The sequence below is a fragment of the Neophocaena asiaeorientalis genome, unplaced genomic scaffold (assembly GCF_003031525.2).
Source record: "Neophocaena asiaeorientalis asiaeorientalis breed wild unplaced genomic scaffold, Neophocaena_asiaeorientalis_V1.1 scaffold293, whole genome shotgun sequence".
NCBI classification, from domain to species: Eukaryota; Metazoa; Chordata; class Mammalia; order Artiodactyla; family Phocoenidae; genus Neophocaena; species Neophocaena asiaeorientalis.
Genome location: NW_020173920.1, coordinates 85,888 through 98,911, shown reverse-complemented (window position 1 = coordinate 98,911; position 13,024 = coordinate 85,888).

The following is a 13,024-nucleotide window of genomic DNA, read 5'->3' as shown; positions in this document are numbered from 1 at the left end:
TCTCTATCCTGTTCCATTGATCTATATTTCTGTTTTTGGGCCAGTACCATATTGTCTTGATTACGGTAGCTTTGTAGCATAGTCTGAAGTCAGGGGATCTGATCCTTCCAGCTCCGTTTTTTTCCCTCAAGACTGCTTTGGCTATTCAGGGTCTTTTGTGTCTCCATACAAATTTTAAGAGTTTTTGTTCTAGTTCTGTAAAAAATGCCATTGGTAATTTGATAGGGATTGCATTGAATCTGTAGATTGCTTTGGGTAGTATAGTCATTTTCACAATAATGATTCTTCGAATCCAAGAACATGGTAGAGCTCTCCATCTGTTTGTATCATCATTAATTACTTTCATTAGTGTCTTATAGTTCTCTGCATACAGGTCTTTTGTCTCCCTAGGTAGGTTTATTCCTAGGTATTTTATGCTTTCTGTTGCAATGGTAAATGGGAGTGTTTCCTTAATTTCACTTTCAGATTTTTCATCATTAGTGTATAGGAATGCAAGAGGTTTCTGTGCATTAATTTTGTATCCTGCAACTTTACCAAATTCATTGATGAGCTCTAATAGTTTTCTGGTGGCATCATTAGGATTCTCTATGTATACTATCATGTCATCTGCAAACAGTGACAGTTTTACTTCTTCTTTTCCAATTTGTATTCCTTTTGTTTCTTTTTCTTCTCTGGTTGTTGTGGCTTGGACTTCCAAAACTATGTTGAATAATAGTGGCAAGAGTGGATATCCTTATCTTGTTCCTGATCTCAGAGGAAATGTTTTCAGTTTTTCACCATTAAGAATGATGTTTGCTGTGGGTTGGTCGTATATGGCCTTTATTATGTTGAGGTAGGTTCCCTGTATGCCCACTTTCTGTAGAGTTTTTATCGTAAATGGGTGTTGACTTTTTTCGAAAGCTTTTCCTGCATCTATTAAGATGATCATATGGTTTTTATTCTTTAATTTGTTAATATGGTGTATCACATTGATTTAATTGCATATATTGAAGAATCCCTGTGTCCCTGGGATAAATCCCACTTGATCATGGTGTATGATGCTTTTAATGTGTTGTTGGATTCTGTTTGTTAATTTGTTGAGGATTTTTGCATCGATATTTATCAGTGATATTGGTCTGTAATTTTCTTTTTTTGTAGTATCTTTGTCTGGTTTTGGTATCAGGGTGATGGTGGCTTGATTGAATGAGTTTGGTAGTGTTCCTTCCTCTGCAATTTTTTGGAAGAGTTTGAGAAGTCTAGGTGTTAGCTCTTCTCTAAATGTTTGACAGAATTCACCTGTGAAGCCATCTGGTCCTGCACTTTTGTTTGTTGGAAGATATTTCATCACAGTTTCAATTTCAGTGCTTGTGATTGGTCTGTTTATATATTTTATTTCTTTGTGGTTCACTCTCAGAAGGTTGTGCATTTCTAAGAATTTGTCCATTTCTTCCAGGTTGTCCATTTTATTGGCATATAGTTGCTTGTACTAATCTCTCATGATCCTTTGTATTTCTGCAGTGTCAGTTGTTACTTCTCCTTTTTCATTTCTAATTCTATTGATTTGAATATTCTCCCTTTTCTTCTTGATGAGTCTGGCTAACGGTTTATCAATTTTGTTTATCTTCTCAAAGAGCAAGCTTTTAGTTTTATTGATCTTTGTTATTGTTTCCTTTATTTCTTTTTCATTTAATTCTGATGTGATCATTATCATTTCTTTCCTTCTGCTAACGTTGGGGATTTTTTGTCCTTTTTTTTCTAATTGCTTTAGGTGTAATGTTAGGTTGTTTATTTGAGGTGTTTCTTGTTTCTTGAGGTAGGATTGTGTTGCTCAAACTTCCCTCTCAGAACTGATTTTGCTGCATCCCATAGGTTTTGGGTCATCATGTTTTCATTATCATTTGTTTCTAGGTATTGTTTGATTTCCTCTTTGATTTCTTCAGTGATCTCTTGGTTATTAAGTAGTGTATTGTTCAGCCTCCATGTGATTGTACGTTTTACAGTTTTTTTCCTGTAATTGATATCTAGTCTCCTAGCCTTGTGGTCAGAAAAGATAATTGATACAGTTTCAATTTTCTTAAATTTACCAAGGCTTTATTTGTGATCCAAGATTTGGTCTATCCTGGAGAATTTTACATAAGCACTTGAGAAGAATATGTATTCTGTTGTTTTGGTTGGAATGTCCTATAAATATCAATTAAGTCCATCTTGTTTAATGTATCATTTAAAGCTTGTGTCTCCTTATTTTTTTCATTTTTGATGATCCGTCCATTGGTGAAAGTGGAGTGTTAAAGTCCCCCACTATTTTTGTGTTACTGTCGATTTCCCCTTTTATGGCTTTTAGCATTTGCCTTATATATGAGGTGCTCCTATATTGGGTATGTAAATATTTACAATTTTTATATCTTCTTCTTGGATTGATTCCTTGGTCATTATGTAGTGTCCTTCTTTGTCTCTTGCAATAATGTTTATTTTAAAGTCTATTTTGTCTGATATGAGTATTACTACTCCAGCTTTCTTTTGATTTCCACTTGCATGGAAAATCTTTTTCCATCCCCTCACTTTCAGTCTGTGTGTGTCCCTAGGTCTGAAGTGGGTCCTTTGTAGACAGAATGTATATGAGCTTGTTTTTGTATCCATTCAGCCAGTCTGTGTCTTTTGGTTGTTGCATTTAATCCATTTACATTTAAGGTAATTATTGATATGTATGTTCCTATACCATTTTCTTATTTGTTTTGGGTTTGTTTTTGTAGGTCTTTTCCTTTTGTTGTGTTACCTGCATTGAGAAGTTCCTTTAGCATTTGTTGTAAACCTAGTTTGGTGGTGCCAAATTCTCTTAACTTTTGCTTGTCTGTAAAGGTTTTAATTTCACCATCCAATCTGAATGAGATCCTTGCTGGGTAGAGTAATCTTGGTTGTAGTTTTTTCTCTTTCATCACTTTAAATATGTCCTGCCCCTCCCTTTTGGCTTACAGACTTTCTGCTGAAAGGTCAGCTGTTAACCTTATGGGGATTCCCTTGTAGGTTTTTTGTTCCATTTCACTTGCTGCTTTTAATATTTTTTCTTCATATTTAATTTTCGATAGTTTTGTTAATATATGTCTTGGTGTGTTTCTCCTTGGACTTATCCTGTATGGGACTATTTGTGCTTTCTGGACTTCAGTGGCTATTTTCTGTCCCATGTTAGGGAAGTTTTCAACTATAATCTCTTCAAATATTTTCTCAGACCCTTTCTTTTTCTCTTCTTCTTCTGGGACCCCTATATTTCGAATATTGGTGCATTTAATGTTGTTCCAGAGGTCTCTGAGACTGTCCTCAATTTTTTCATTCTTTTTTCTTTATTCTGCTCTGCAGTAGTTATTTCCACTATTTTATCTTCTAGGTCACTCAGTCGTTCTTCTGCCTCAGTTATTCTGCTATTGATTCCTTCTAGAGAATTTTTAATTTCATTTATTGCATTGTTCATCAATTTTTTTTTTTGCTCTTTACTTCTTCTAGGTGCTTGTTAAATGTTTCTTGTATTTTCTCCATTCTATTTCCAAGATTTTGGATTACCTGTATTATTATTACTCTGAATTCTTTTTCAGGTAGGCTGCTTATTTCCTCTTCATTTGTTTGGTCTGATGGGTTTTTACCTTGCTCCTTCAACTGCTGCATATTTCTCTGTCTTCTCATTTTATTTAACTTACTGTGTTTGGGTCTCCTTTTTGCAGCCTGCAGGTTCATATTTCCCGTTGTTTTTGGGGTCTGCGCCCAGTGGGTGTGGTTGGTTCAGTGGCTTGTGTAGGCTTCCTGGTGGAGTGGACTGGTGCCTGCATTCTGGTGTGTGGGGCTGGATCTTGTCTCTCTGGTGGGCAGGGCCATGTCTGGTGGTCTGTTTTGGGGTGTCTGTGACCTTATTTTGATTTTAGGCAGCCTCTATGCTAATGGGTTTGGTTGTGTTATTGTCTTGCTAGTTGTTTGTCATGGGGCCTCCAGCACTGGAACTTGCTGGCCATTAGGTTGAGCTGGGTCTTAGTGTTGAGACAGAGATCTTTGGGAGAGCTCTCGCTGATTGATATTACATGAGGTTAGGAGGTCTCTGGTGGTCCAACATCCTGAACTTGACTCTCCTACCTCAGAGGCCCAGGGCTGACAGCAGGCCAGAGCACCAAAACCCTGTCAGCCACAAGGCTCCAAAGAAAAGGGAGAAAATATAAAAGGAAAAAATAATTTTTTTAAATAATAAATAAAAATAATAAAAAATTATTAAAATAAAAAAAAAATAATAAGAGAGCAACCAAACCAATAAACAAATCCACGAATGATATCAAGTGCTAAGAACTAATCTAAGATAAACATAAAAATCAGAAACAAATCAGTTGCAGGGAGAAAACTCCAAGTCTCCAGTTGCTCCCAAAGTCCACAGCCTCAGTTTTGGGATGATTCATTGTCTATTCATGTATTCCACAGATGCAGGGTACATCAAGTTGACTGTGGAGATTTAATTCGCTGCTCCTGAGGCTGCACAGAGAAATTTCCCTTTGTCTTCTTTGTTCCCACAGCTCATGGGGTTCAGCTTCGCTTTTGGTCCCATCTCTATGTGTCGCCCTCAGGCATCTGTTCCCCGCGCAGCCAGGAGGGGGTTAAAGTAGTGGCTGTTTAGGGGGCTGTTGCTCAAGCTGAGGGTAGGGTGGGGGTATGGTAGTCATAATTGGAATGTGGGGCAAGCCTGCAGCGGCAGAGGCCAGCGTGACGTTGCAACAGCTTGAGGTGTGCCATGTGTTCTCTTGGGGAAGTTGTCCCTGGATCACAGGACCCTGGCAGTGGCGGGCTACACAGGCTCTCTGAGGATGTGGGGTGTAGATAGTGACTTGTGCTTGCACACAGGATTCTTGTTGGCTGTAGCAGCAGCGTTAAATGTTTCATGCCCATCTCTGCGGTCTAAGCTGATAGCCGTGGCTCACGCCCATCTCTGGAGCTCATTTAGGCAGTGCTCTGCCTTCTGTCGGTAGACAGGGGAGGAATCCTCTCTCCTCACGCACCCTGAAACAATGGTCTCTTGCTTATAGGCAGGTCCAGACTTTTTCCCAGACTCCCTACCAGCTAGCTGTGGTGCACTAGCCCCCTTCAGGCTGTGTTCACGCCGCCAACCCCAGTCCTCTGCCTGCGCTACGACCGAAGCTCGAGCCTTAACTCCCAGCCCCCTCCGCCCCGGCGGGTGAGCAGACAAGCCTCTCGGGCTGGTGAGTGCCGGTCGGCCCTGATCCTCTGTGTGGGAATCTCCCCGCTTTGCTCTCCGCACCCCTGTTGCGGTGCTCTCCTCCGTGGCTCCGAAGCTTCTGCCCTGCCCATCTCTACCAGTGAAGAGGCTTCCTAGTGTGTGGAAACCTTTCCTCCTTCACAGCTCCCTCCCACTGGTGCAGGTCCCGTCCCTATTCTTTTGTCTCCGTTTTTTCTTTTTTCTTTTGCCCTACCCAGGTACGTGGGGGAGTTTCTTGCTTTTGGGGAGGTCTGAGGTCTTCTGCCAGTGTTCAGTAGGTGTTCTGTAGGAGTTGTTCCACATGTAGATATATTTTTATGTATTTGTGAGGAGGAAGGTGATCTCCACGTCTTACTCTTCTGCCATCCTGAAGGTTCCCCCCAAAATACCTTTTAAAAATCTCTTCATCTAGTAAGTTCTCACACTCTCTTATGTCTTCATAGTCCAGTCATACTAGGGCACTTAATACCAGTTTTAAATAGTTGTTGTAAATAAATACTAATTTTAAAGAATCATATGTTTTGTTCTGAAAGCCCCTCTATATGCATGTTACAAGCTTCATACCTGCTTAATTAATGTCTTGTCTATGCAGCAAGCCCAATTCAAATCTATCTTCTTGTAAGCCTTCCATGGATCATTAAGTAGCCATGAAATCATCTTTCTTTTATTTCCATTATATGTTATAATCCATATCATATAACACCTACTATTGATTACTTATATTAGAATCATTTATATGAGTATCTATGGCTCTCTATCAGTCAGGGTCCAGTCAAGAAAATGTAAAATATGCCAACTGTTTTAACAGAAAAGACTATATAAATAGCTGGTTACACAAATATTAGAAGATTACAAAGGCAAAACCAGAAACCTTGAGATAACAAAGAGCTATTTCTTTCTGGAAGAAACTACCATTCTGGGAAATGAGGTTAAAGAAGGGGAAGAGGTTAAGTGTTTTTGAAACTCTATAACTTGGAGGAGGCTCTTTTAGAGGTGGGACCTAGCCCTTTTTTGAGAAGTTGCTGCCCAGTTGTGCTGGAATCTCAACATCTCAGAGGAGAAAACGTGAGGCTGGCACTCAGACCCATGAAGAGGGGCACAGTCTGACTACTGCTGCTATCTCTCAGGGAGCACAATGAGACCGGTTCTGGAGTGAAGAGAGAAAACTGGAAAGTGGTATCAACTCCACCGCCAGAATAAAGAGATGATATTGGCATATGGGGATAAGAACAGAAAATAGCATGCTATAGAACACAGCTTCTCATTTTTCTCTAGCACTCCTTGTTAGCAGAACTATCAGGGAGGCATCAGGCAAAACAGAAATGTGGCTTGCATAACCTAGTGCAAGCATCACAAAGACAACATAGAAGGGTAGGGTTGATAGTGAGAGACAAAGTATCATAAGCCAACACATTTTCACGAGATTCTGAGTTCCCACAGGACTAGAACATCTCTGGATATCCCTATGTCTCCTGCAGAACATATCATAGCACTTCCCATGTAGTAGAAAATCAATAAATACTTTTATTTGAAATCTACATAAGTTCTTGATTACCTCAGAGCCAGAGACATCCAAATGTAAAACTGAAAAATGCAGCACCTTCTAGAAGTAAAAAGTGGAGTGATATAAGATAAATTATGTCAAGGATTGAGAATTTTTAATGAAATTTTACACTTTTATTTTCTGTTATATTATAGTCAGGAGACCATTGCAGAAAAAGTACAATAGGCCTTTCCTAGTGTTAAGGATACTCTGGTTTTCCAGGGGAAAAAGATTAGAAGGACTTCCCAGTGTGTCACCAGGCCTTTTTCTCAGCCGTGTCTGAAATTTTTTGCCAATATGAAAAAATTCCAGCTGTTCTTGCTATGGAAAAATAAAAGAGATGTCTCTGAAATGAAATAAAAGCATTAATTCTGGGCAAATAAGAATGAGCAATTTAGAAGGGGGGATGAAGTCGACAAACTATCTTAAGTATAAATTTCTAGACGTGACATTAATTAACCTTATATCTCAGGAGTTAATCTGGGATAATAAGACAGTGTAGATTACATGGAATTTAGATGGGGAGTATCATCTAAAGAACAAGAGATCTAAGTAAATAAAAAGATCTAAGTAAATAAAACCTCCATAATTATATCTTTTGATAAAATACTTCTCCATATTTAAGCAGATCATGAGAGACATTCCCTGAAAAGCATCATATATTATGGCAAAGTGCATGATATATTTGTCATCTTAGGCATTCAGAAAAAAAAAAAAGAGAGGGGGAAGCAGAGTGAGAAAAAATATGTGTGTGTGCACATATGTGTGGTAAACATTTGGTACAGAAGTATTGTGATTTGATACATTAATATTCCTAAATTCTTCAAGATCAACACAGAAAACATTGTTACTTCTCTTTACTGATCTTCCATGTATTGTACTTTAAGAAATAAATCATCAAATCCCTACACACAAAAATGGCTATCAATAAAATAACTGTGGACATTTATTAAGACTTTAATGCCAGTCATTTGAGGTAAGTCCTATATATAATTTTTTTTTTCTCAGAACATCCCTACGATGAAAGTATTAGTATGTTACAAGAAAAATACCTGGTGCATAAAAGTACTCTGTTAGTAATTGTTGAATTAATAAATACATGAATCACTAAATTCCCATTTTACAGATGAGATTCTAAGCTGTGAAGGAAAAGTTACCTCATGTTGTTTTCTTTTAATGTGTTCTGAGGATTTCGGTTGCTTTTAAACAACAACAACAACAAAAAACAAATTATATCACCTTTGAGATGAAGCTTTGGTATGATTTAAATAATTAACATTTAAATTCACATGTACACTGTTGAAAGGAAAGAAACTTTTCGCTCTGTGAGATAATGCCTCACAGAATAGTAGCAATGGTCTTCACGTTAAGAATGGCAGTATTATATACATATAAAGTATTCGGTATAGAAAGACAACAATCAGAAAACCACTGCATCTTATTTCTCACTTAATTAAGACAAGCTGTGTCTGTTTCCAAGGATGATTTCAGCTTATCTACAGAAAAAAGGAGGATGACAATAAAAAGCTTATGTTTCTGTATGAATTTGAATACGTTAGATTAACCTCAAAAGTGCTCTTTCAAAGTCACTTTTCTGACCGCTTATCTCTTCTCCCCTTACTCAATCTATGGCTCTAAGCTATATATGTCAAACTCCCAACCACTCAGACAGATCCTCTTCAGAGCCCACCTCTTGATTCTTCGGCCCAAAATAGGCATATCTTTCCTACAAATACTTATTACCTTTCAACTCTGACTTTTGTGGGGCACATTTTACTATCTTATAGTATAATGGATAACCGGAATTGAAGCCCAGATATTAGTCAATTCAACTTCTGAATGGCTTAAATTGTCTTCCAGAAAGAAAAGTAAATTATACATGGAGGAAGATAACATCATTCAGAGCCTCATTAATTTTTAAATTTTTACCCACATTTTCTGGCACTCTATCAAAACTAGTCAGGCACATAGACAAGAACTGACTGAAAATCAAGAGAAAATAACAATGAGAAGAAATGCACAATAAATTTAGGATTTTAAAAAATCAGAATTATACTTTAAAATTACTCATATGCAATTAATGTTTAATAAATAAGAGGGTGAAGCATGAGAGTTGAGTGAAACGTATAAAAAATGAATTATTCAGAAATTCTGATGAATGCATGACTTAAAGAATGATTTAATGCTCCAAGCATGGACATACTGATGTATTAGGCCCAGTTGATAAAAGAATTTGGGAAGTGGAAGATAATACAGTAGAAATATCTGAACTGAAGCATGGAGAGACAAAGAAATGATACAAAATAAATCCAAAGATAAATGAGATATGGGGAAGAGGTTCATATAATTGAAGATTAAGAGAGAAAAAAAGAGAGACTAGGCCAGAAGGCATGAATTTTTCAAAATTGATAAAAGAATATATCAGGCTTAACATGCAACTAGTAGAACCTTAGCAAGATAAATACAAAGAAAATCACACTTAGTTATATCATAGTAAAACTTCTGAAAGCTAAGTACAAAAATAAAATCTTAAAGCAGCCAGAGACAAGAAAATTGATATCAAAAGAACTGCAGAACTTTACAAATGTTTTTAAACAACAACAATGAAAATCAGAAGACAGTGGAATGATAAATTTAATGGCTAAAAGAAAATACCTGCCAAACTATAATTATTTACCTGATGGAAAATCCTTCAAAAAAGGAAGGTGATATCAAAGATATTTTTCAGACAAGCAAGAATTCATCACCAAAAGACTACACTAAGGGAATGGCAACAAGATTCATAAATCATTATGAAAAGAATGGATTAGTCAGTAAATAGTATAGTTTGCTATTCATATAAAAATAATGGGAATCTCTACTTCATACCATACACCAAAATAAATTTCAGATGATTAAAGACCTAATGCAAAAGAAAAAAAAAACTTTAATATTTTAGGAAAAATATGGTGTAGAATTTCTCTGCAACTGCATGACAGGGAAAGATGTCTCAAGCACAAATCTTCAAAACATGATAAATATGTTTATAATAATATTAAACCTTTCTCTGAATAAAAATTCTCCATAAACAAGTGAGACTACAATAAATCATATACTGGAAGAAAATAGGTATATTGCACACACTGATAAAAAATTATTCTTCAAAACATATCAATAATTTCTATAAAACAATAAGAAAAAAGAAAAACTTCTCAATAGAAAAATCAAAAGAGAAAATAAAAAAGCAATTCAAAAAAAAGGAAATCTGAGTTAGCCAAGCAAATAAAATAAAAAGAGAACTAAAAGATGTCCAAGTTTATGAGAAATCAAGAAAATTCAGTTTAAAACAGTGAGGTATGAAGGACTTCTGCTTCTAGCCCAGAAGGAGTAACAAAGGTTGGGTTTACCTTCTCATGCAACAAGTGAAAAAACAGACAAAATATATGAGGTCACAGTGTAAAAGACTGTGAACATAAGCCAATGAAGGACATTGAATATTTAGAGGTGGGAGCCAAAGGAGCTACTTCCTCAAAATGTCCAGTTTACTATCTTGAGAAAGTTTCTAGGTCTTGTTGTAATGAGGAGAAACCTAGGTGTAGTAGTAGAATAGTGGTCCTACAAAGATGTCCATTTCCTAATCCACTGAATCTGTCAATATGTTACCTTACATGCAAAGGGTCTTTGTAGACATTAAAAACTTTAATATGGGGAGATAATCCTGGATTATCTGGATGAGCCAAATCTAATCACATGAGTCTTTAAAATCAAAGAAACTTTCCCAGTGCAGTTCTGAGTTAGAGGGAGACATAACTATAGAAAAATGGTTAGAGAGATAGAGATGCAATATTGTTGGCTTTAAAGATGGAAGAATGGGATGTAATCCAAGGAATCTGGAAGTCAAGGAGATGGATCCTCCCCTGGGGCATGCTGAAAGGAACTCAGCCTTGCTGAATCCTTGGTTTTAGCACAGTAACACTCATGCTGGACTTTTAATCTAAAGAACTATAAGATCATAAATTTCTGTTGATTTAAGCCACCATTTTGTGGTGACTTGCTACAGTAGCAATAGGAAACTAATATACCAGGAGTCTGGAAGACTTCCTGAGAGTCTAGGAAGACCAATGTGGCTAAACTTCCTAAATAGGGGGAAGCTGCACACACAGAGATTTCCAGATATCTGCAGAGAGTCCCTTTATACATTCAGTTGAGAACTGATCTGTGCATGCATATAAGGGAAATATCTGAGGCTGAGGAAAGAAACAGCCACAGGGTTAGAGGTAATAATACCCAACACTCAACACAGCTGTGAATAGTGCTGTCTCTCACCAGCTAGAATGGAAAATACATGAAACATGAGACATTAGGTAAAGTATACAGGTGGGTCTTACTTCAATAATGGGGAATTAACAGCACTAAAATGAGCACGGCTCAGAAGTGGTATAATATCACTTGAAGTTAGAGGGTGATAAGTTAAAGATGTAAAATATAAATCCCAAAACAATCATTAATATAAAAGACACAGAATATATAAGAAAGTAGAAGGAAAACAGAATTATAAAGAAATAATTGAAAAGAAGGCAGAAAATGAGAAAAATGGGAAAAAATAAAATATGGCAGAAAGAGAAAACAAGTATCAGTTTATCAATTTAAATGTAACTATATGAATGAACACATTATATGCAAATGGACTAAATATCCCAACTAAAAGGTAAACATTGTCAGATTGGAAGAAAAAGCAGACCCCAACTATAAGCTGCCTATAAGAAATACACTTCATGTGTAAAGACATAAAGAAGTAAAAATTTAGAAAAAGATATGCCAGCACTAATCAAGAGAAAGCTGGGATGGCTATATTAATATAAAATTAGATTATATATAATATTATATTACCAGGAATACAGGAGATTATTCAATAATAATAAATAAGCAAATTCATCAAGATAAGAGAATAAGTCTGAACATCTATAACAGAGCTTCCAAATGAATGAAGCAACTGACAGAACAAGGAGAATCCACAATGATAGTTGAAGATTTCAATACCCCTCTCAATAACTCATAGAAAAAATAGACAGAAAATAAATAACCATACAGAAGATTGGAAAAAATTCTTCAAACAACTTGACCAAAAATTTGAAACAAAAGTTTAGCAAATCAAATCCAAGAACACATATAAGCTAAAATACCTAACTACCAAGAGATTTTATGCCAAGAAGGCAAAGTTTGTTTAATATTTGAAAATCGATCTATGTTTTTAACCATATTCATAGCTTAAATAATAAAAAAAACTTATGATACTCTCAAAAGATGCAAAAAAAGTGTTTAAAAAGTGTTTAACAAAATCCAACATCATTCCTGAGGAAAACGTTATGGAAACTTGGAATAGAAGTATGTGGGAAAGAGTTAACTCAACATGCCTGAGTTGCTCAAGCCTTGCATTTCCCAATTTTCATGAATGGCCCTTGACCAATTCCTGGGAATCGAGCTCTTGGAATGTTCTAACTGATAAGAGTGTTTTGAATGCTTACATCTTTGAAACGTACTATACTAGCTAGTCTAGATAGTTTGTGCAAACAGTGTGATTTATGTGAACACTTGCTTTCCTTCTAAGGGTCTGGAGTTTCGATAACTACAGTCAGTCATGTGGACATTATGTGCCTATATGGCAGATCCCCAATAAAATCTCTGGACACCTAAGCTCAGGCAAACATCCCTATTACGTAACAGTCTGTATGTGTTGTCGCAACTGGTTGCTGAATGTACTAAATGTGTCCTTCACAAGTCTCCTGGTAGAGGACTCTCGGAAGCTTATGTCTGGTTTCCTTCAGACTTTTCCGTATGTGCCTTTTCTCTTTGTTGATTTTTCTGTGTACCCTTATACTGTGATAATTTGTAATAGTCAGTATAATGACTACCCAATCAATCACCAGTCCTGGGAGTAGTCTTTAGGACCCCTGACACAGAAGGTAAGTAACACAATCTGCTAAAAAAGAATCTATAAAAACCTTACAACTAACACCAGACCAAACAGTGAAACACTGAACATTTTGTCGCTAAGATCAGATACAAGACTCTTCTAGTCAACAGTGTAAGGGAAATTCTTGCTAGTATAACACGACAGAGAAAAGTAATTAAAAAACAATTAGGTTGTAAAAGAAGTAAAACCTTTATTCACAGGCATGGTTGTCTGTGTAGAATTCAAAATAATTTATAAAAAAGCTATTAACACTAATAAGTGAGTTCTGTCAGATTCTGTATATATGAATCAATTGTTTTCTAAGTACTAC